Genomic DNA, 26,072 nt, shown 5'->3' with positions numbered 1-26,072 from the left:
CAACTCATGAAGGTTTGCAGTACAACATGCCTAATTAATTTTAATTAGGTAGGTGACTGTGTGCAACACCCCGTGATTGGCTAAAAGCACAGAGATGAAGACCTGCAAGGATCACCATCACATTTTTTCCCAAAAGGGACAAATCATTTTGTGTAAAGGAGACCATGTTCCAGAAAAGAACATTTGCTCTCCCCACGCGTTGGGCGGGCAGTGTTTCTTTCTCTGCTTCTCAGATGCTGACCAACACGATTCCCTCTTCAAACCCGTTCCCCATATTTTTGAGGAGTTGGTAACATTTCCATGGTTTGCAACAACAATTTTGCTCAAAAACCATAAATACATTGCATTGCATGTCCCAAATAGTAGGAGGCACTGTTTTCACATTCTCTTCTATTGCCATTCATCTGAGTCCTTGACCCATCCAGGTGGAACATGTATGTCCCATTGGAGTACATTACACATTACAGTTTACTGGTACCTAAGATGAAGGGTTGTGGGGATAGTCCAGACAGCAGATGCAAATTGCAGGGCTCCTACAAGAACATTCCAGAGATCCTTTGTAGTGAGTCAGACTGAGTGTTAAGGAAACAGATAAAGGGACCCTCTGAAGCGAATTGTCCTTTGAAAGAGATAGGTTAACAGGTGTGAGAAATTGGGGGTATTAGTCAAGAGGGCGTGAGTACCCACCTTAACAAATAATCACAATCCTTGTCAGGGTAAACTACTAAAGTCACTAAATAAACCTGTCCTCAATACACTGGTAGCTATGGCACAGAGCTAACAGACTAAGGGGCCTATCACGATGGAGGATTTTCCGCATCCTCCGGGCCGGCGGAAGCCACCGCCGGCCCGGAGGATGCGGAAAATCCTCTGCGGACCCACCAAAGACCCACCGCCACATTAGGATGGCTGGTGGGTCCTGGTTTCCGTCCGCAGCTTTTTCGCCGCGGTTGGCTTACAAACGCGGCGGAAAAGCACTAATATGGTGACAGTGTCTCTCAGACACCATCAGCCAGATTAGGATGGGCTCTGAAACATGCTTTTCCGCGGTGGAAAAGCATGTGTAACTTCACTGCGGGGGCCCGTTGCGGGCCCCCTAGGTGAAGGGGGGGTGGGGGGTGCACATGGGGAGTACCTATGGTACCCCCCTGCATTTGTATGTTGAAAGCGGCAGGCACCGCGCGGTGCCTGCCACTTTCTACATACAAATGCAATGCGTGCATTTTTAACATTGCTGCGGGTGCAGCTTGAAGCCGCACCCGCCGCAATGTTAAAAATAGAGGATGTGACCGCCAGGGTGGCGGTCACATCCTAATTGCACAGGAGGGAACTCCGCAGCCCATGCGGAGGTTCCCTCCTACTCTATGGTGGCGGACGGACTCAGGTCCGTCCGCCATCATAATGTGCCCCTTAATTTGGGGAATGTGTAAAGTATTTCTGTAGTGAACAGTAATAAAGTCAACACACAACACAAGAAAAATCCCAAACCAATTTAGGAAAATAGAGTACATTTAAAAAACATGACACCAAAATGACAAAAATCTAATCAGTAGAACTGGAGTTATGAATTTTTAAAGGTTAAGTTTTAAAATAACGCTAAAAAGGGTTAGGTGCCAAACGTGGATAACTGGCAGAGCTTGATGTGGACAAGGATAAAGCTTAAGGCTGACAGTGATGGATCGCTGGTCAAATGCAGGGACCAAGTTCAACCTGGTGAACGTCTTTCATTCCAACTGAGGCCCAGATTTACTGTGATTTTGCGTTGCGGTTGCATCACTTTTGTGGCACAGCCCGACACAAAATACTTTTTGGGCATTTACTAAGGCAAGCAAGGTTGATTTTCATGACCTTGCGAGGTTTAATAAATACAAAGTAAGCAACCTAGCATATAGAGCTGCCTAGCATTGCTTTGCTTCTGATGGGCTTTCCATGGGTGGAGCATGGGCAGTTACATGCATCCACCCATGTATTTTGATGCAAACCCGCATTCACTTGTAAACCCAGTTTTGCACCAAAGTGGTGCACTTATCCAACAGAGGCATAAAGAGGAGAAATATCTTAATTGCTCCTTGTTCCTTACACTTTCGATATGGAAAGAGGAATAGGCTTCTAAGGACTGTTGTGCACAAAGGGCCTTCCTGCACAAAAACAATTGTGCCCCTGACGTGGGCACTCTTGTCCCATGGTGCAAGGGTGCCTGCATTGGAGCTATGCAGCACACAGTGTGCCAGCGCTGGGAGAGAACAGTAGTGTGCCATATCTTAGTGCAGCATTTCTGTTCTCTCCCTTTCACGCAACGCACTGCAGCAAATTGCCTTTAGGTATTGTGTGAGAGAAAAGATAAATCTGGCCCTTATTCTCTGGAATGGAAGAAAACAATCCTCCTTGGGGCATGTCAGCAGGCTGTAGCCAAAGAGGGCTCTAAATTATCACATAGCAGCAGGGCAAGAACTCGGTGAAGCCATTGAGTTGTGGCAAGAAAGTCCAGAGTGGGATAAATTAGAATTTCACAACCACAGAAGGTCCTTTGCCAGCCGGATACTTTTCCTCCATTTGCCTGGAGATAATTTCTACCTTTGGACTTACTTTATTTGAGCTCAGATTCTTCCAGTGGGGTAAGGCTGCAGGCTTTGGCTGAAGCGGGTTTCACAAGGCCGGACACCTTTTCCCTGAGGTCCCAATTAATTGATTTGCTGCTGCAGCGACTGTAGCAGGAGCAACCTCGATATTTGGCTCTGCAACAAAGTATCTCCATGATCAGCTTGGTAGATTCGTCCGGTCCCCCATTGGTTCTAGGTCCAAGAGGTTTTAAAAAGTTTTTACCTCCCAGGTTTCAGGATTGTTAGGAGGCATATACTTTGACACCAGCCAAGGGGTCAGGCATTTGGGGACAGCACTTGGGGACCAAGATTCACCCAAACCGAGATCAGCAACAAAGTCAAAGTCAGTTCCAGTTGCAACTGGTCAGCTGGGAATGCAGAAAAAGGTCTGTTAGAGCTTGTTGTGTCCCTGTAGCCATACAGAAGGCCAGCCCTATGATCCTTGGTGTCATCGTCTTTGTCCTAGGCACAAGAGGTAGAGCAGCTCCAGTCCTTGGGATTATTGTCTCTGTTTTTTTCCACAGGTCCAGAAGTGATCTGTGAGGGTAATGGGGGTGACACATTTATACCCAGTCCCAACTTGTGGGTGGGGGAAACTCCTGTACACTCCTTAACTAATGGGGGAAAACTTCCCAGGGGTGACCCTACCCACCATCGCAGTACTTGATGCGAGTTTTGCTACAACTAATCCCACAGTGCCACTCCAACAACATAGCAGAACCTTTCTCCCCCTTTGCAGAGCTCTTGTGCCCACCCTTCAGGTGTGATGAGGGAAATGAGAAACCTCTCCTCCGTGGTCACTCAAAACTGGTTCTGGGTGTAGGTCTTCTTCCACTGAGTCTGTACCTGACTGGCTAGGGGCAAAGAAAGGGGGCAACCCAGTGTTAACATGCCTGTGACAGGTAGGCCACTTTAAAGATAATTAAGTATATGGGGACAGCCCAGATGGTCAGTTTGCTAGAGAAGCAAGTCACCTCCCCACACCCAAGCCTTCTGTCTCAGAGCAACTTCCCACCTCATCAGGGGGGGGGGGGGCGTTCAGCTCCTGGGTGACAGTTGGAAGCCCATGCAAATAGATGTATAGAGGCTTTTTTAAAAGAACCAGTTCTAAAATATTGATGACAAAATAGACTTTACCAATTCATTTCTTTTGTAATAAATATTTTAAAAAGTCCAAGAATGAATGCTGTAGCTGTTTCCTAAGCAGATATATCAATATTATATTAAATATTGTATCCTAATGGTTTCCAATGGAATAGCAAATGATGCTGCAGTACAAATGGCCTGTTGGGCCTTTTAACTGTAGGAACATGCAAGATAAGTGGGGTGTTGTTTGTGATGACTTTGTAAATGATGCAGCAGGTTTTGAAGATGTTGCAGGTTGGTAATGAGAGTCAATGGAGTTTCATTAAGATAAGGTGATGTGCTCAAATTCCCACAGCTCCTGCATGAGATGTGCTGAGGCATGTCCATAAGTGGTGCCAAAGGGTAGCCTGGGAGGCCATGGACTAGGGCATTACTAGGTAGGTGGTGTTGGAGGTGATGGATGTCTGAAGCAGAGGAAAATTCCAAGTAGAGTTGTGTACCATTGATATATTTGTGAATCGTGATTGTGCTGTCTGTGATTAGAGCAGAGTCCTGTTTGCCCCAGTTGGCCTTAAAGGGGTTATTTGAAAAGTGGTCTGCCAGAAAGATTTTCCACCCCAGAAAAGATCAGCTAGCATACTGCAGTCACCTTCTCTCCATTTCTGGGATGATTCTCCATATTAGGGGTGTAGACTGCTGTTAGCTTTATTGTTCTACCCTTAATTATGTCCAGCAGAATGAAGAATCTGCACTCTTTCTCTGATTTGTTTTCTGTAGTCATTCATGGGAAGCCTGTTGAAAGCTATTCTACCCATATAGGGTTTGTGATTTCAGATGCTCTCCTTTTCAAAGTTGTGTCTCCTACAAATAAATTATGTCCAGGCTCCCCAGAACGACATCCGCTTTACTGGTGTATTCACTCTTTCCACTTTAAAGGAAACTATTTGCATGATACCTTACAACAGAGGAGTCGGGCCCCTCACACCCACTGATTAACATATTGTAGCTGATTTAAAATAAAAAGAAGGAAGGCTGTGGGTGACCCGGTTGGAATCGAGGCACATACAATATAAAAAAGTAACAGAAATCAACTGTGGCCTCACTGCTTCAGTATTGAAGCAGTGACGCCACTCAATTATTATTCACTGCACTTGCTATGAGCACCCCATAATACCCTGCATGTGCCTTGTTTTTAAACATTCCAGGTCTAATGGTGCCCCAAGGATTTGCAAGGGCACCATAAACTGCTAATTTGGTTGGGGGGGCTGTATAAAGCAGCCGAGTACTAAAAGAAATTACAAAAAATGGGGCAGGGTACGAATACCCTGACCCTCTAGCTCTGGTGCTGGGGTCCCAGGGGGTCCCCTTCGGGGTACAAAGCATTTAATTAAACTGTATGGCGATTTCGCAAAACATTCACAAATATTGCAGTGATTTAAAAAAAAAAACAAGCACAGTCTCCTGCTCTTGTTTTAATTGTAGCCTTGTATGCGCCAAGTCTCTGGGGCATGCGGTGTTTAAAACAGAAATGGAGGGGGTGCACAAGGTCACCCTCAAAGGGTTTAAAAATGCCATAGGGACCATTAACTCCCCAGGGCTGTTGTGTGAGTGGCTGTGTGGGTGTGTGAATGGTTATGTGAGTGTTTGTATGGGTGTGTGAGTGGCTGTATGGGTATGTAAGAGGATTTTGTACAAGCAAAATCTGAGCCTAACTATAATGCAACCTTTCGTTTTTTCTGTGAATATATAAACATACAGATATATATTTCCTTGTTGTGACTGCCCCAGGGTACTTATAGGAAAAGCATTTTTTTGTTTGCTTATAACTGAAGCGCCGTTTGATGAACTTTCACTAAACCTTCCGATTGAAAGTCTCATCCACCTTAGCTCATTCCTGGGAAGTTTTTGGGTGACTAGTCAAGCAGGTGAAGGGAAAAAGGGGTGCTCCCCAAACACATTTTCCCTATTCCTTTTTTTATAGGAAATTTAGATACAACTACAGTTCAAACGGGATTTACAGAATCTTTGTCCGTAAAGAGTGCTTTTTGTGATTTGATGTAAATTAAGCCTCAAAAACTTCTTATATTTTACGCTGCATGGCTGACAGATCTCAAGAGATGAGATCCGATTGGCTGCCACCACAACAACAATGGGGCTGCAGCCATTTTAGGACACAGTGTTCAGTACTGAATCCTAAAAAAAGTTTTAAAAAGATATTGGGGGTGGAGGGGGGCATGGTACAGATACCCTGCCCCCAGGGTTACTGGGGGTCCCAGAAGGACCACCCAAGGCCCAAAAACATTTTCTTTTTAAAATGTTGCTGCAAATTTGCAGTTGATCTCTGAATCTGCTGCAAAAGGTACTTTTTAAATCATGGGTTCCTGTGCTTAAAAAAACACCCATGGTGAATGACAGGACCTAGGGGTGGTGCCATGTATATTTATGGAAGAGGGGTGCATGGTCCCACTTCCTAAACCTCTAGGTTGTACTCTCACCCGAGCGGGTGCTGAAATAATGTTCCATTTAGTTGAGAGCATGCATTTTTTCCCTGCCCATGCTCTTGCAGGTAGGGAAACAGAGATTTCTCCTACCTGGAGGGCATAGAGAACAAAATCCGCTCCCCCCAGGTGGGAGCAAAGCCAGCTCCTGCTGTACCCTAGATGGGTGTATGCAGGGGAGGCAGGTGGGCTTGGCTCCCCCCCTCAGCACTCAATCTTGTGTGTTGTATGTGCCTTGTGTAGACACCGGGGAATCCCCATTAGGCCCTGGGGGATGGGGTCCCTAGGGCCTGTTAAGGCTTGGGAAGGAGGGAACGCATGTCCCCGCGAAATTTCTGAACTACATGGACAGGAACACAATCCTGAAACAGGCAGGAGCTAAGGAATCCCTCACATGTGATAACACACGTATCCTCATATTCCCGAACTACATGCGACTGGTGCAGCAGCAGCGGCAATCCTTTCTTGCGGCAAAGGCTTGCCTCCAGGACCTCAAGCTCTCATAAGCATTGTTGACTCTGGCTAGCCTGAGAGTTGTATACCACTCTCGTACACATTTCTTTGACTCCCCGGAGGAAGTTTCCAAATGGACTGATGAGACTGTGCGGGTGCGAGTCCACACGCCACCGGGTAGGGAATCGGACTCGTCTTCCAATGAGGTGGCCCGGAGGGGCCCTTGAGGTCAGTGGAGAGGTAACAGGAGATCCAGGTCCAGGCGTTGTTCTCTGTCCAGCTCCGCCCTTCTGCGGGGGGGATCGACTCCAGAGAGACAGGCTTCGGCAGACTGATCAGTGGGCATGGCAAGTGCTGGGAGACTTGGGATAGTGATCAGATAGGCACGTTTATTGGGCTGGGATCACGGCCACACAGTGGTGGGCGGGGACGGGTAAGGCCCGAGGGCTATGGGTGGCCAGTTGGGGATCCATTGGAAGGTATGGTTCCTGTCCCCCGGTTGGGGACTGGGTGCCTATCCGACCTCGACAGATACTTCCATGTTTGAGAGGTATGGGGTGGGGGGTTGTTGGGGGGTGGGGGTTTGTTCTGGTTGTTAGATTGGGCGTCCTTACTGGTTGCTTGTAGTTTACTGTACGTACTGGGAAACGCATACACTGGCCACAATGGTATGAATCACTTGCTGTGTCTGGCATGCAGAAGGAAACGCAGATAACCCCTGGTTCCCTGCGCATAGTTAGTTGGAATGTCCAGGGGGCCCTAGACATCCTCCGTTATGCCAAACTGGTTGGGGCCGATGTGCTCCTGCTACAGGAAACACACTTGATGGGTACTAAAGCCCTGTGCCTGCAAAGGTACGGTATCAACACATTTTCCACTCAGGCTTCACGCGTGGTTCGAGAGGCATGGCGATACTGATCCATCGCAGGGTCCCATATACGCAAGAGAAACATTGTCAGACACGCAGGGACGGTACATTTTTATACAGGGCAGGATTGGGAGGACATCTTAACACTGGGCAGCATGTATGCTCCACCGCCATTACAAAGGACTTTAGTGGAACGACTTCTACATATCTGGGGGGGACATGCCAGACACGCTTTCAGTCGTGGGTGGAGATTGGAATGATGTGATGAAGCTGGGTCAGGATAGATGGAGGAGAGGGGACACAGCTGGGGTGGGTGGATCCCCTACCAAACTACACTCTCTGGTGACGGAACTGGACTGGGTGGATGTCTGGAGACACCTACATGGTCTCCTTCGGGAATATATCTACTTCTCCACAACACATGATTCTTTCTCGAGGCTCGATTATATATTTGTTCCCAGGGGACTAATACACATAATATTGTCAGCAGACATTATGCCCAGAGGTTTGTCGGATCATTTACCAGTTGCCCTCACATTCCGGATTGCCCCAGGGATGCAGTCACTTAGATGGCATATGTCAGGGTGGCAGCTGCAAAAGGAGGAATACAGGGAACACTTGACCAAAGAGTTAGATAATTATCTGGTAGCCAATGTGGGGTCGGTAACATCCCTAGGGGTACTTTTGGAGGCACTGAAACCCACACTGCGAGGGGTGGATATCACGTGGTGTGTGGCAGCGCAAGGGAGCGGCAGAGGGAATTGGTACGTCGGGAGGCGGAGGTGGAGGCGTTGGAACGTTGGGGTCGGGAGGCGGACGGCGGCCCGGCCAGACGACAGTTAGTATTGGCTCAGCAACAATATGCAGCCCTGCTGCTGGACGAGGCCTGTCAGGCCTGGCTGGCAACATGTAGTAGGGTATATTAATGGGGGGACAAATCCAGTAAGATGCTACATGGCTTATGTCCGCGCGCCTTACATGCCCAGCCTCTGCCGCGAGTCCTGGACCCCGAGGGGGCGCAGCTTCTTGAGCGGAGAGCTTTGCAGCATATTATGAAGAACTCTATGCGCCCAAAGAATGTCTCACAGCCGCTGTCATTGTGAAATTTATAGATGACCTCCTCCCTAAGACTTTCTCAGATGAGGTGAGGGACAGCCTAGATAGGCCACTGTCAGACGAAGAGTTGGGTATGGCCCTGGGGGAATTGACCCCCGGGAAGGCTCCAGGACCGAACGGTTTCCCCAGTGAGTTTTTCAAGAAATTCTTTGTACAGCTGGCCCCACACTTTCAGCCGGTGGTGGAGGAGGCGCGGGAGCATGGTTCGCTCCCTCCGGACTGGAGACATGCGAAGGTGGTAGTGTACCTCTAACCGGGTAGGCCTCCGGAGCAGCATGCATCATATCGCCCCATCTCCCTTCTCAATGTGGAGGTGAAGGTTTTGGCCAAGGCATTGGCCAACTGGCTCCTGCCACATATCACCACACTGGTACACCCGGACCATGCTGAGTTCATGCCTCAGAGGGCGACCCGTCATAATATTAGGTGCGCACACGTTGCTGTGTTGGCCAGTGGGCGGCTTGGGGAGCCGGCAGCGCTAATATTGGCTGACATGGATAGGGCCTTTGACTCCCTGAGCTGGGTGTACTTGCTTGATCTTCTGCGGAAACGTAATCTCGGCAAGCAATTTTTGGCCTATTTGCAGCTGCTCTACACTGGTTTAACGGCATCGGTGCAGGTAGAGGGGCCGATATCTCGTGCTTTCTCCATCCAGCGGGGCACGTGACTGGGCTGCCCCCTCTCCCCCTATCTCTTTGCGCTCACTATGGGGCCGCTGGTGGCCTGGGTGCACATTGATGCCCATCTTTTGGGGTTTGAATGGCCGCCGGGTCTCACTGACAAAATAGCACTGTACGCGGACGATGTCCTGTTCTTTCTTACCGTCCTGGATAGGTCAGGCCCATGACTGCTGGGCATACTGCAAATCTTCGGGGAGACCTCTGGATTGTATATGAATCCACGCAAATCCACGCTGTGGGTCCAGGGGGGTCGACCAAGGGTGGGAGCATGGGCCTCATCCCTTCAATTAGCGATAAGGGGGCTGAAATATATGGGGGGCTTTTTATCTGACGTGCCGGCGGTGTCCTGGTAACGCAACCTGATCCCGTTGTGGGAGCGAACCCGGGAAGACCTTAAGGTGTGGTCCTGCATGCCCTTAACCATATACGGTAGGTCAGCCATCTTCAAGATGGTGGCGCTTCCCCGTCTCCTCTATCAATTGCAGAATCATCTATATCAGGTTTCAACCCGATGGTTCCGGCAGGTAAACTCAGCGCTGGGAGGGTTCTTGTGGGAGGGGGGCATGGTGAGAGTGGCCCTACGCACCTGTTTCCTAGCTACCTATTCCGGGGACCTCGCTTCTTCGGACATCCTCTCCTACTATCAAGCCGCACACTTGCTGGTCCTCAACAAGTGGTGGTACGGGGACAGGGGGGGATCCAGCTTACGCGGTTGAGCGGCAGCTTATGGGCAGCAACTCTCTACACACGCTATTACATTCTGCACCGCTTCAGAGGCCCCATACGCCCTTTCACGCGGGTGGTATTTCACATCTGGAGGCAGGCTCAGGGCAGGATGGGGTAGTGGAATGTCTTGACCAGGGAGACCCCTCTCTGGGGTAATGGGCGGTTGCCTCAGTTGGCAGCACTGCAGGGCTTCCGGGGATGGGACGCCATAGGCATCTCGGTTCTGGGGGACGTTATGAAGGATCTGACATTTAAATCGTTTCAGGATTTGCAGGACGAATATGAGATGCCACAATCCCAATTCTATAGGTACCTACAGTTTAGACACGCCTTTGCCCCTAGTTTGGAGGGTCTGGAGTCTCTCCCTGACTTCAGCCCCATAGAGGCAAAGATCGTTATGGGGGGGTACTACCGGACCGCAAGATCTCCCGCATATACCAAACTCTGGTTATTCACTGTTCCACGAATCTGCAGAAACTTAAGAATGCATGGGAGGCGGATGTGGATAAACTAAAGGAGGAGGACTGGGCTGAGGCTGTAGCGAGCCGGCGGGGGATGGCAATACCTACGCACCTGAGATTGGTACAATTTAAATACCTACACAGAGTGTACTTCACTAGAGTGCGTTTGTGAAGGGCAGGTATGATCGGATCCCCCGAGTGTCTCCGCTGTCAGCGGGAGGAGGGTATGCTTTTGCACACAGTCTGGAGTTGGCTTTCACTGCATAGCTTCTGGAGGGGGATGTACTCCTGCTTGTCGGAGGAATTGGGCTGGGAGCTCCCCTGCACACCGCGCTTGGCCCTACTACACCTTATGGAGGGAGTGGGGGGAAATCACTATAAGTGACACCGCTCGTTCCTAGGTCTCACATTGGCAAAAAGAGATATTGCCAGGGCCTGGAAGGCGCCCCGGGCTCCGTCACTGGCTGCGTGGAGAAATGGGATGGATTTTTGCATGGGGCTCGAACAGCCAGTTTTCATTGCTAGGGGGTGCCCACGCAAACATTATAGAATTTTGAAGAGGTGTACAGATTACCGGGGACTGGAACTGGATCCGCCTCAGGAGGGAGATGTACGCTTGCCGGACTGACGTATATGCTGGTTCTATGTTGGTTGGGTGGTCGACGGGTATGCACTTATGCTCTTGATGTATCCTTTTTTCCTTTGGGACATGGGCGCAATTGGGTGGGGAGGGGGGAGTTGGGGGGATTCGTTAAAATGCGGTTTGTCCATCTTTATAAAAGTCAAAGTTATTATTATTGTGTACTTGATGTGTGCAGAAGCCTCTGGACTGCAGAGATATGCAGTTTATGTGAAACGTGACAAATAAGATTTATTTTTAAAAAAAAGACGATTGCCAGTGAAGAAACTCCAGCCCACGGTAAGAGCTTCCATCAGAGGTGTGCTGAGCCTTGACGGTGGCTCACGTGTACGGCAGCAACATCAGCGGACACGTGTGCACTGGATCGGTGCAGTGGCGCTGTGAACAATGGGCCCCTAATGCATTGTCCTGCAGAAAGATGTGCCTGCATCTCTCCTTCTCTGACCCAGCAGGGGCCCAGCAAAGGAGACATTATATTGCAATGTATCCTGGGCTTGCACTGCCCTGCTTGCCAACTGACTGCCCTTCTCGACAGGGACAGCTGTGCTTTGGTCGGGACCTGCATGCACTGGAACAGCACTGCGGCGCTTTATGCGGGTTTCCTAGCTGACTTGCTCTGTGTGCGGGTCCGCTCTTAGCCCTCCTTCTGCGGCCCCTTGGGGCCCCCTGACCGGACTGTTGTGTGGCATTGCATCTGGAGCTGGCACTGCCCTGCAGAGTGACAGAGTGCCCTTACCCCCTAGACCGGCAGTTGAGCCCACCTTCTGGAGTGGAAAAGGTGAGTGACCAGTAAGGTGTAGGAGATTTGTTAATTGTGAACAAGCATTGGGGGTCTAACACTCCTATTAACACCTGGCACTCAGAGAGACACCTGGGGACAGATGATGGAGGCCTAAAAAAACTAAAGCTTGGAGCTGGACTGTAACAGGAGGTGGATGGGCCCCAGGTGAGGCCTTGGAACAGCATGCTGAGCATGGGCTGGCCTGCAGTCCTCTAGTGGCTCACAAATGATTGAGTGTTCTTCTCAGTTACAGTTGTGGACACCTTTACAGAAGACATTTTTAAGGCAATTTGTAGAATTTATACAGAACAAACATTGCACATATTAAATTCAACTGACAAATAGGTGTTATAGTCGAAGTTTCAGTCTATTAATGTCACAGTCCACTAGACCATGTATGAAGGGGACCATGTATGAAGGGGACAGGCCTGGCATAGGTCGTTAGCCTCTTCAGCATGCATCATGGCCCTGGATGAGGCCGAAACCTCTGATTGGGAGGCTTGTAGTCCTAATGGACAATAGGGGTCCAATGCCTCTCAGTGTACCCCTATTGTCCACTAGAGACCTAGAGTATGGCATAGGACACAACTTTCCCCTTGTAACAGCCCTGACCAAATTGTGACTGTAACCTCGGGGGGGGGGGTGCTTCTGTTGGATGTTTGGCTGGCTGGGACCTGTGGAGAGCAGAATTTTTTAACCCTAAGAGTGAATCACAGACTGCTGGGGAGTGACATAACTGTGTGACTGGCCTGCGGGACCAAACATAAAGAGCACATCAATGGGCAAACCCAGGGTGAGAGATACTGCCACCACCACAGGTTTGCAGGGGTCAGCCACGACAGACGAATGGCCGCCTGGGACTGATGCAGAGCAAGTGTCCCCTGTCCTTCAGCAGACTCTGGAAAAAATTCTGCTCGCCATTGTGAACTCAAAAGCCTCCCAGCAGAAGCAGTGTCTTAAGGGGAACTCAGCCTTCTGTGAGTCTACCATTGTAAACTTGCAAATAAGGTCAAGGAGACAGAGGTAGTAGCTGAGGTGTCCCTGTGGCAACAAATGATGGACCTTACTCAACGTGTCAAAATTCTGGAGAGCAGAGTGGAGGATGCTGAGGGCCCCAACCGGTGCAAAAACATGCCGATTGTAGGGCTGCCCGATGGAATGGAGGGTAATGACATGGTTGCATCAATGGAAAACTGGACGAAAACCCAAGTGGCCCTTACTCGTTCTTTGCCCTTGACCATGGGACATCGACCGAGTTCATGTGATGCCCCCTGCTCTGGGTTGTCCACCAAGACCTGCTGCATTACCAGGATCATGATTTCTTACTCCAGAAAGCCCCCACGAGTGACTTCTTTCAAGTGGAAAATGCAGCAGTGAACTTGCTCCCCGATTTTACTGCTGCAGTGCAGTCTAAAAGAGTTTCCAATCTGAAGGTTACGCCAAGAAAGGATTGAAGTTGGCCTCTGATATCTCCTATGGTTTCCTGCTAAGCTGTGGGTTTTCTTTGATGGAACCACATACATCTTCCTGAATCCCGCTGATGCCTAGGAGTGGATGGACAAGTACAGGGCAGAGGGCACGAACTGCAAAGCACCAGAGCAATGGTCTCTCCCAAGGAGGAGACATTGAGCTCAGTCTAATGCGAGCTCTGTCCGAGGTCTAATTAAGACCCAAGTGTAGAGGGACAGGGTGGGGGTCCTGCTGGCAGCAGTGGGCCTCATCTGTGAGCACAATTAAGGCTTAGATTCAGGAACTCACTCTGATAGACACTCAGTGGACTTTACCTCAGATGAAATGTTAGTGGATAAGCAAAGTATGCCACTTCTAGCACCACTGTTGGCCTGCTTTGATTATGTGCTATATGAGCAGGTAAGGGTGCTCTCAAGGGATTTAGTTTAAAAAAAATGTTTAGGAAAGAGTATATGAGGTAAGCTCTATCTAAGTAACTTACTATCAACTTGTTTGAAATCTAATTTCAAAGAGATTCAATAAATACATCTTCAAACAAATAACAGTCAATTAGTCAGAAAAACAATTACAAAAACCACGGGTGTGTATATTCAAAGAAAATTCTTTTTTATATGAAAAATAGGTCTGTTTGGTAGGGTACAGATAAACAAACAACACAATATAATCGGAAATCAATATTCACAAATGATTGAGTGTTCTTCTCAGTTACAGTTGTGGACACCTTTACAGAAGACATTTTTAAGGCAATTTGTAGAATTTATACAGAACAAACATTGCACATATTAAATTCAACTGACAAATAGGTGTTATAGTCGAAGTTTCAGTCTATTAATGTCACAGTCCACTAGACCATCTTCAGGACGTTGAGAATATTGATTAAAAAAGACCCTTATCTATACACGAGAAAGAGAAAATCCAATAATTAACGCATAGTATTCATAATTTTGATTGGTTAGTTTTAAATGAAATTTGTATACACCAGTGTAAAGTGAATAGAGCAAGAGTAGTGATTTAGTTGCTGAATGAAACTCAAAATGTGATAAAGAAAAGATACTTGATTAAAAAAGAAGACAAGTTAAAAAGACCAACTGAGAAGAAACCACGAACATCCCCCACGATGATATATTTACCATCCTGGATACCCTACTGGATAGTAGACCAAGGCCTCACAAAGTGCCCACGAGTTTTATCATAGAATGTACAAAATTATCTTTGTGTGAGAACTATTTTTATTTTTGAGGACACCTTTTATCAGCAGTTAAAAGGTGTAGCTATGGGTGTGGTCTATGCCCAAGATTTAGCAAATATTTATGTTTCCAACTTTGAGAATACATACATTTTCAATGTATCCAATTCTTTCTCAGCCAACATTATTTGTTGGCTAAGATATATCGACGATGTCTTTTTGATTTGGCGTGGTAACAAAGACGAATTGATACCTTTCATGCTTGGCTAAATACAAAAAATCCCCATCTTAGATTCACAATTGAGTCAGACTCACAAAGCACGATTTTTTGGGACATAAGAATAAAAGCTGATAGTAACAACAGCCTGTATACTACGTTGTATACTAAACTAACCCAACTGCCAGAAACACATTACTGAACTATACCAGTCACCATCCCCAAGCACTCAAGGATGGGTTGCCCTTCGGGCAATTATTACGACTCTGTTGTAACTGTACACACAAGGAAGACTATTTTGCAGAAACAAAAAAGTTAAAAGAAAAACTAAAAGCACAAGGATACCCATCCAAACTTCTAAAGAATCACTCAAACGTGCTTGGTAAAATAACCAGGAAGCATTGTTAGAGGTTAGACAACGCCATAAAGATCCCCATCTAGTATGTGTGTCTACCTTTGGGACTCACTCTAAGTACATTAAAAAGATTGTCAATAAACACTGGTCCCTTTTCAAAGTCTACCTGAACTAAGAGACAAACCCATGTTCTCTTTTTAGAGTGGCTCAAATCTACAAGATTGCTTGGTACATGCTTATGCAAACAAAACCATCAAGATGGTTGACAACATGAGACAATTGGCTCCACTTGTGGGGAACTATAAATGCAACATGTGCACAGCGTGCACTACTACCCAAACAATAAAAACTTGCACTATAAATGGAATTGATATAAACATCAAACAATTCTCAAACTGTAACACCTCCAATGTGGTGTACCATATTAGATGTCCATGCGGATTCAACTATATTGGCAAAACAACTCAGATGGTGAAAAAACGCATTTTGCTAAATCAATCGAGGATTCGATGTCATGTAGAAAATACTCCCTTAGTGGAACACTTTCACAGATTTGGCCATACTGATAAAGACATGATATGGTGGGTCATAGAGGTAGTGAAACCAATCAAAAGACAGGCAAATGTGGACAAAATATTGACCATGAAAGAAAATAGATTGATTTGCTGCACTGATAACATCAACAAGGGCCTACATTCATCAACTGAATGGCACACACTTGCCTATATTCTGTAAACTCATATTTAAACTATGTATTCTCCATGTTGTACCATCAGTCAGGAATTATTGGAGGTAACTAATATCTGTATCTGAAAATGTAACATCTTTTTGTTCCATCTACATGAATGTATGGCCCATTAATTCCAATGTTATTATGTGTATAAGTTTACCTTTTGTATGCATAGAATATATGCTGATATGTAAAACATGAAGTCCACCATCATGGTCAGAGACCCGATTTGAAAGTATGTATATAAGCTACATCAGATTCTTTGATGTATATGTGATGAAGTCATCAAAAGAAAAGTGAATACATGTTTATATATACTGGCTGTTAGTGAAATTGTAAAACACAACTTTAAGCTTAAGGAAATGGTGATTAATGCATGTACTTGTAAAATTGTAAGATGAAAATGTTCAATTGAAATGATAATACATTTTGTATTTACAGATTAAATGTTTTAAATTATTTAGCATTGTGTGAAAACATATCTTTCTTCAGTGAATGGGGTATCTCTAAATCCTTTCTGACTTTCCGTCTCTGGAGATTTTCCATCTTGGGCTGTTTGTCACAGTTAATTGTGACATTTAGTAAAGCATTCGTAATCTTAAATAAATTATGCGTATCGAATTTATCTTTGAAGATATATAGTCATCATTTAAATAAGGTTCGTTTGTCACAGCTCATTGTAACATTTAGTAAAGTGCGCGTAATCCTAAATAAATGAGGTACATTGAATTTATTTTTGACAACAAATACAGAGTCATCATTTAAATAAAGTTTTGTTACAAAACTAATTCCAAGATGGCAGCCATATGAAACACCTGGGAAGTCCTCTTCTGATCTCCAAACCCTCAGGAAAGAACAACACGCTTAAATACGGGCGAGCGTTCACAGTGGGTGCATTCACCGACTGCTACGTGAACGTGTACTCCTTTGACATAGCAATGCTGTAACGAAGGTTTGTGTGCCTCTATCGCTTATATTTAATATTTTTAACACATCAAATAGATCTTAAAGGTGCCATGAATTTTTTGTCTTTGCCCAGCGGATTTCTCTCCTAACATTAAGTTTTAGAACTTTTGAAGAATACGGTCCCTCTGTGCCTTGATGGCCATGTAAGTCAGTACTTGTTTTTAAACTGCATATTTCTTCTTAGTCAGTAACAATATAGGCAGATCAATAGATCGTTCTTTTGCTCTCGTCTTAGGAACCTTAAACAATAATTAAATAAATGATGAGTTTGGTTAGTTTTGTGTTTAACTAATGTTAGGGAAAGTTTCCAACGGTCTTTTGATACTGCAATGTTATATATATATTTCAAATGTTCCAATGTTGCAAGGGTTTTTTTAATCAATATTGACAACTGGTATTCTCATTGATGATCTTTCGCCGATACAAAGCTTTATAAATTTGCATTGCACTTTATTTGCAAATTGTACTCCAAATATGAGTTCAGGCAAATACATGGCGTGATAAGGTTATACCATTGGGGATTGAGATTCACACTAATGCTGTCATTTTGAGACATAAAAACTCTGGTGCGGTGCAATAAGTAAATTGTTGATAGAATTGACAAATGTATTTGGCGACAAACAAAAAGAAAGAACGGGACACACTATGTTATTGAATATGCATGTTGACTATATGGTTACGGTATCTATACCAATATGGCACTGAATTTTGCAAAAACAAACTAACATTGTGGGTGGTCCGTTTTTTATGGTAATGTTGCAAAACATCATATGATTTACTGTTTTAAAAGAATGTACTGCTTTTTGGTGCGCTAGCCAAACATTAGAGTAAGGCGGATGCAGAAACGCGTCATATTTGCTCCCAAATAAAACATTGATAGATATTGAGAAGAAACCCATGTGAGTGCTTTTTTCTTGGATACGAGAATCAGGAAAAGTGAGCAGCCATTATTTTTCGCGGACGCACCTCTGCTTTCAAAGCACCCGTCAACGAGTGCCCTGGCAAGGTGCAACGGAGCTGATTATATATATATATATATATATATATATATATGTATTCAACCAGACGAGTCGCTTTAGAACCCTGCCGCTTTCTCAAAGGCGGGCCTCGGATGGGATAGCGAGTCCCTATGCATACAGCCAAAAACCTTCTCCATGGTATATATATATATATCTATACTACTATTATAAAGGAAGAACTTTGAGGCTTTGAGGCTTTGAGGCGGGTAAACTCGGGAACCAAAGCGCCAATCCACACACCCGATCCATTGTTGTAATCCTTAGGGTATGCAGATGGACATAGGCTATATAAAGTTAAAAAATACGTTATATTTAAAAAATTAACATTATAAAAAAAGTAGTCCCCTCGAAGTAGCGCCGGCCGCGACCTGCGTGCTGACGTCAGGAGCGCGGGGAGGTGCGGCATCCAGGAGCACGAGGAGAAGCGGCGGACATGGCGCGGGGGAGGAGCGGTGACGAGCGGCGGACATGGCGCGGGGGAGGAGGTGAGGAGCAGCGGACCGGCGGGAGGAGCGGTGACCAACGGCGAGGAGCGGCAGCTAAGGTAAGGCTCCGGGGGACAATGTCAGGCAGGCGGGGGTCGGGACAGGCGGGGGACGGGGACTTACACCAAAACAGGAGGAGGAGCGGTGAACTGAGGAGCGGCGGCTGAGGTAAGGCTCCGGGGACAATGTCGGGCAGGCGGGGGTCGGGGCTGGCGGGGGACGGGGACTTACACCAAAACAGAAGGATAGAATTTAGATCGGCTGAGGTAAGGCTCTGGGGGACAATGTCAGGTCAGACGGGGGTCGGGGCAGGCGGGGGACGGGCAGTTACAACAAAACAGAAGGGTACAATTTACATCGGCTGAGGAAAAGGCTACAGGAGACAATGTCGGGGCAGGCGGGGGTCGGGGCAGGCGGGGGACGGGGACTTACAGCATCTGCCATGGAGATTTATGCAGAGCGCCTCAACACTGGGCCTTTGTGACATCCGGGGACAATGTCGGGGCAGGCGGGGGTCGGGGCAGGCGGGGGACAGAGCGGCCGGGGGCCCGGGATGCTGGGCAATGTCGGAGCAGGCGGGGGTCATGTCGGGGCAGGCGGGGGTCGGGGAAGCCTGATTGCTCCCGGACAAGGTCGGGACGGGCTGCTAGTATATATATATATATATATATATATGTCCACAAAGTGATCCTTTACACAGCGCGCTCTAGCAGTGGGTGCTTGGCGAGGGAGCCGGCTCCGAAAATTCAATTTTACACAAATTGCACAGCACTCCAAAGTGGAAGTCTTGAGTTTGTTTATTTAAACAACCGAACCCAACCAACGCGTTTCACCCTCCTCGGCTTTGCTCACGGTTAGTGAGTTTTCTATTTCCACACTATTTAAGCCTAGTCAGCCATTATGGGGCATTCTGATCAATGTAGTGATTGGCTTTTGATAATCAAATTAAATAACAGAAAAAGAAAAATAACAATTTACATTTTCTGACCATCTCATGGAGGTTATTTACACTTGTACATTTTTCAATTCTGCGTAATTTACATTTCAGTGCTTTTAATGTTTTTATCTGAGTTCCGCCTTTGACTTGTTAATGCTATTAACCGAGTACAGTACTCATAATTCTACTTATCCACAAGGTTCTATATTCCTACGTATTATCTCAAGGCTTAGTGCCTGTCTACATTCCCATATTCAACCGTCCAGGCGTGCATCGTATTAGACTAGGTTCGTCTAAATGCATATATTATTCTCTCTTTGTCTAATTAGTATAGTACTAAGGATTCATTTACTATAATCTTTTGCAGAATCGTAAATTAAGTTTTTCTTGCCACACAGTTCAACAATGCTTTCAGATTCCCTCAACATTAGCAATTTGTCTCTATTCTTCTAAGTGTATGTACAGTTCTTCATCAGAGTTCATCCCTCTCGGGGTCTTAGTTTTAAGTCTTATGATCAACTTGTCTTCCATCTGGCATAATGTTTTAGTTCTATTCCCGCTGCGTTCATTTAGAGTAACTGTTTTTATGCCATAATAGGACATCGCTCTCCAATCTCCTTGTTGACATTGTATCATGTGTTTCATGTGTTTGGCGGTTGCGTATGAGGCGGAACTCAGATAAAAACATTAAAAGCACTGAAATGTAAATGTAAATTACGCAGAATTGAAAAATGTACAAGTGTAAATAACCTCCATGAGATGGTCAGAAAATGTAAATTGTTATTTTTCTTTTTCTGTTATTTAATTTGATTATCAAAAGCCAATTAGACAAAGAGAGAATAATATATGCATTTAGACGAACCTAGTCTAATACGATGCACGCCTGGACGGTTGAATATGGGAATGTAGACAGGCACTAAGCCTTGAGATAATACGTAGGAATATAGAACCTTGTGGATAAGTAGAATTATGAGTACTGTACTCGGTTAATAGCATTAACAAGTCAAAGGCGGAACTCAGATAAAAACATTAAAAGCACTGAAATGTAAATTACGCAGAATTGAAAAATGTACAAGTGTAAATAACCTCCATGAGATGGTCAGAAAATGTAAATTGTTATTTTTCTTTTTCTGTTATTTAATTTGATTATCAAAAGCCAATCACTACATTGCCCAGAATGCCCCATAATGGCTGACTAGGCTTAAATAGTGTGGAAATAGAAAACTCACTAACCGTGAGCAAAGCCGAGGAGGCTGAAACGCGTTGGTTGGGTTCGGTTGTTTAAATAAACAAACTCAAGACTTCCACTTTGGAGTGCTGTGCAATTTGTGTAAAAAAAAAAAAAATATATATATATATATATATATATATATCCATAAAAAAGTGCTATGTTTGTTTCCAAAACAGAACATACCACGGCCCAAATGCTGTTCAAAGCATGAATTTAGTTGGCAACTGAGCGACCCTTGACCCTGTCACCAGGCAGGTCGCTCACCTCACTGCCACGCAGCCCCCCTCTGAGCCTGACACTGCTACTGTATGATTGTATTGTATTTAATTGTTGTACTGTATTATCGTGCCCCCTCTGTTGGTTTTGTGCCTTCTGCCCCATTGCACATCCCTTTGCCTCCTTCTCTCTGCTGTCCCTTTTTGCCTTCTGTGCCCCCTCGGTTTGGTCTTTGCACCTTTTTTCCCATTGTACACCCCTGTGCCCCCTCCTTTTGCTGTCCCTTTTACCTTCTGTGACCCCACCCGCCCCACCCTCCAGGTTCTGGCCACTGCATTCCCTGCGGTCCCACCCCCTGCACACCCATTAGCCACCTCGCTGCCGCCTCCCAGCTGCTCCTCCTACCCACATCCCCTCATATGGAGGTCGCGCAGCCGCCGTGCTGCGGCCACGCAGCAGCCGCACCGAAGGCGTGCCTGAGGCAAGCCCGTCTGTGCCCGTCCACGCCTGGACCGCGCCCAGCGCCAGGACCGCACCCAGCGCAAGGACCCCTGGCCCCCGCACACACCACAGCGCCTGCCTCCACTACGACTACAGCACCCTCCACGCACTCAACACCGGACGATCTCACACCTGCTGCCAGGCCGCCCTGAACGCACCCAAGGACCCTTCTCCTGCCGGAACTGCAGGTTTACCAGCATCTGGCCCGCCAACCGGCACTCCGAAGAACCCAACTTCCTCAGATGCATCCTGCTCAACACCCGCGCCGCCCGCAAACACGCCGTCGAACTCTGGGACCTACTCAACACCAACGCCCCAGACGTCGCCTTCCTGACAGAGACCTGGCTGAACCCCTCCTTGGCACCTGACCTCGCCATAGCCATCCCGGAACGCTACAAGATCACCCACATGGACTGCACCAATGGAACAGGAGGAGGAATTGCCATCGTCCACAGGAACACTCTCAAAATCTCGACGGACGCCAACGACACCCTCAGCACCGCCGAACACCTACACTTCCAGATCCACACTGACCCCAACACCACCCACAGAGGAACCCTCGTCTACAGACCCCAGGACCCTGACCGCAGTTCAGCGACTCCATCACCAACTTCATCAGCACACACGCCCTTGCATCCACGGACTACATCCTCTTCAGCGACCTGAACTTCCACCTTGAGAACAACAATGACGCCAACTCCTCTACCCTGATTGACATCCTCGTCAACCTCGGACTCAGACAACTCGTCACAACACCCACTCACTCCGCCAGCCACATGCTTAACACCATCTTCTCAGCCAGTGCCCATGTCTTCTTCGACCGCACCACCGAACTCCACTGGACCGACCACTGCTGCCTTCCGGAAACCTACCACACACCACCGCACCCAGCAGATGCCTTGCTGCAGCTGGGGCAAGATCACGAAGGATCAGCTAACCGCCGCCCTTGCCCAGAACACACCCACAGATCCGACCGATTCTGACGCCGCAGCCCAAAGCTTCAGAAAATGGATCAACGACTGCGCCAACACCCTCGCCCCGCTCAAGAAGCCCCCCAACACCCACAACAGCAGGAGAGCCAGCTCATTCACCGAATACCTCCAGACCTCCAAGCGAGCCTGCAGTAAACTATAAAAAAGCTGGAGCCGCTAAAGAAAATCGGATAGCTATACAGCCCACAGAAACGCCACCCACCGACACCAGCAACTCATCAGATCCGCACAAATTACCACCTTCAGAGACCGCATAGACAACAACGCACACAACAGCAAAGAGCTCTTCAACATCGTGAAGGAACTCTCCAAACCCAGCTCCAACACCAACGACATTCCACCATTACAAAACCTGTGCAACTCGTTGGCCACCTTCTTCCATCGCAAGATCGCAGACATCCACGACAGCTTCGACGCTGTCACCACCCCGGCAACTACTGACACCCCCGCTCCCATGACCACCACCCGCACCAACCGCCTGCTCGCCTGGATCAACATCAACGACGACAACACCATCAGGATCATTTCCCTGCTCCCGTTCCCGGTGAAGGTCATCGAAAAAGCCGTCAACAAACAACTGACCAGCATCCTCGAAGAGAACAACATTCTATACCCATCCCAGTCCGGGTTCCGCAGCAACCACAGCATACCGCCCTCATCGCCGCCACCGACGACATCAAGATCCTGCTCGACAACGGAGAAACCGCGGCCCTCATCCTCCTGGACCTGTCAGCAACCTTCGACACAGTCTGCCTCCGTACACTAAGAGCACGCCTCCATCACGCCGGAATCCAAGAGAAGGCCCTGGACTGGACCACCTCCGTCCTCTCCGGAAGAACCCAGAGCGTCCGCCTCTCCCCCTTCTGCTCCGAAGCCACCGAGAGCACCTGCGGCACAACCCAAGGCTCATCCCTAAGCTCAACGCTGTTCAATGTCTACATAGCACCGCCTGCCCACATCGCCCGATGGAACAACCTAAACATCATCTCCTACGCCGACGACACCCAGCTGATCCTCTCCACCCCCCCCTGGCGCCTTGAGACCCTCAGGGGTATATAATGTACTTTACAAATGCTATGATTGATTGATTGAGTGAGTGTCGTTGCCAATTAATTCACGAACAGCATATGGGCCACTGTGTGTTCTGTTTTGGAAATTACCATAGTACAGTTTTTTTGTGGATGATATTGAGGCTCGCTACTCTGCCGCGTAAAGCTGTAACAAGAGGCTCCGGACAAGAGCAAAAATTAACCGGTTAATATATATATCTATATCTATACATATATATCTATATGTATAATTACAATATCAGTATTAAGATACTGTGACATGAGTATTTTTTCCATTTTCATTAATGACTTTGATCGCACTAGCACTTTAAATTTGGCAATCTGAATCCCTTACGCTGTCATGTGATCAATGTAAATAACAACAATATCTCAATTGGATTCATTTAAACGACAGAAACAATTGCATGTACAGGACATTCCAAGAGAACTGGGGAAGAAGAGAGACTCGAAACTTCAAATGGTTTAGAAGTGCATATAGCATCATATATTTGAGGACATGTTTAAACAAAAACAATTGTCAGAAAAGTTTACGATAACAGCACTGGAGGCATAGAATGCGTGAGGCAACCCAAGGGGGCTTAGTGTGCTACATGATAGTAAGACGAACAGTGTCGGCGCAAGTAACATATGGGTGATAACAGAGAAGGACGCAAATTGACAAAAATGAAAAACATAATATATACAAAGTTGTTGGTTCTTCTTTAGTGAATTGGTATTGGTAAGTAGTTTGGAAACCAAAGCAGGTAATGTGCCATGGGTTGCGCTGTATTGTGGGTCGATGGCGTTTCGATCCTATTGATTTAGGATCTTCATCAGGACCGGTTTGCCGAATGACGACAGTGATGGAAAATCATGCACAAAAACAGAGACCCGTTAGGCACGATGAGAGGAGGTCCGGAAGCAGGGTACACTAGGTGTGGACTGGAGGAGTCATGTGAGGGCACGGTCTACTGATCAGACCTCCTGGCCGCCTCATGAATACCGGACTTTGACGGTGTTCCATCCTCACCTACGGTCCTTGACAGCGGATCTCCAGACCCTGCCCCTGTAATTTATTTGCCTTCCTTTACACTACGGCCAGGACGGGGACCCGTTCCTGTGCCCTCACATGACTCCTCCAGCCCACACCTTTTGTGGGGAGGTGGCGCAAAGCCCACCTACCCTATCCTTTTTAGGCCTGTGGGACAAATACCCCAAAGCCTGAAAGTATTTTTTACGTGGAGAGAGGGCATAGAGAATCATCTTCAGCCCAGGGACCCTCTACCCTGGGGCCCAAAGCACAGTTTAAGGGGACCCTCCCCAACCCTTTTAAAACACCTGGGGACCCCATCCCCTAGGGCCACCACCACAATTAAAAGGGAGGTGGCCACCAGGCCCCCCTCCCTGAGCATTTAGTGGCCCCAGCAAGCCCGCCTTTTTTGATTTGTCCCGGGGTGCCAATCCCCAAGGCACAGTAGTATCCCTGCCCGCACAGGAGCGAGCAGGGAAACTTGTGTTTGTTCACACCTGGCCAGAGAATTTTTAAGACTACTGGCAAACGGCAGCAAACACAAAGTCTTCTCCCAGCAAGCGGGAGATTTAAAAATTCTCTCACTGGCTGGGTGTAGACTTAAGATCTGTTTCCCTGCCCACACTGATGCGTGCAAGGAAACTGATTACATATTACTCCCACCCTGTAGGGTGCAGCATAAATAGCTGTTCCCTGCGAGCAGAAGCAATGGTGGCTTCCGCAGCATGTGGGGAGCTGGCTGGGGCTGTGTCACTCACCCCACAGCTCCCAATGTGTGTTGTGCATATCCTGGGTTGGTACTGGGTCACCCACCAATATTAGAATGAGGCCCCAGGGGATAGGGTCACTGGGGCCATTGTATGCTCTGGAAGAGGGGGCCACATGGCCCTTCTTTCCTTTGTAATAAAAATAGCCCCAGGGATGGGGTCCTTCATGCCATTATAGGTTCAAAGAGAGGGGCTATGCGGCCACCCTTCCCTGTAAAAAAAATCTGTTAAGGTTGGAGTTCCAAAGGCCTAATGAGGCTTCGGGAGGGGGTCATGTGGCCACTTTCTCCTTTCTAACAAAATCAGCCCTGGGGGATGGGGTCCCCCAGAGCCTAAAGAGATTCAGGTGGGTGGGGGCAGGCAGCCCCTCCCCTTAAAATTAAAACAGCAATTGGAGATGGGGACCCCAGGACCTAAAGAGGCTTGAGGGGCACATGATCCCTTATCCTTTAAAAAAAAAAGAGGCCTGTGAGATGGAGTCCCCAAGGCCTAATGAGGCTCGGGAAGGGGGATCTGCAAGGCCTTCCTCCCCTTTTAATTATATTTTGGCCCCGGGATAGGGTCCCCACGGCTTAATAAGGCTGGTGGGGCGTGCAGTCCCTCTTCACTTTAAAATATGGTATGGCCCCGGGTATGGGGTCGCCCAGGCCTAATAAGGCTTGGGGAGGGGAGCCGCATGGCCCCCTCCTATTTTTTATTGCCAGTGGTCCCAGGGGCCTAATAAAGCTCAAGGAGGATGTGAATTTCACCCCGGGAGATGGAGTCCTGGGGCCTATTAAGGATTGGTGAGGCCACGTGGCCCAAAGGCCTACCCTATGCCACGCGACCAAGGATCAACCCCCAACGTGGATAATAGAAGGCACTGCGTGGCCTGGGGTTGGATGCCTACTTCCAACTCCATCATACACAGCTGAAGTCCCTGTGCAGTGTTTGAGTTGGCTGCCTTTGGGGTGATTGGCCATAGGGCCTGACAGCAGGCCAGGCCCAGTGCCCAAACCCCCCATCGCGCATG

The 26,072-nt window shown here is 47.5% G+C and overlaps 1 protein-coding gene across 1 annotated transcript in view; it reads right to left on the bottom strand.

The window, feature by feature from the left end:
* Positions 1-26,072, bottom strand: part of LOC144784640 (macrophage mannose receptor 1-like) — a 765,034-nt gene that overhangs the window by 507,734 nt on the left and 231,228 nt on the right. The window lies entirely within an intron of this gene.

The sequence above is a fragment of the Lissotriton helveticus genome, chromosome 10, assembly GCF_964261635.1.
Source record: "Lissotriton helveticus chromosome 10, aLisHel1.1, whole genome shotgun sequence".
NCBI classification, from domain to species: Eukaryota; Metazoa; Chordata; class Amphibia; order Caudata; family Salamandridae; genus Lissotriton; species Lissotriton helveticus.
The sequence above is the reverse complement of the archived record's forward strand: the minus strand, read 5'-3'. Positions and strand labels throughout refer to the sequence as shown.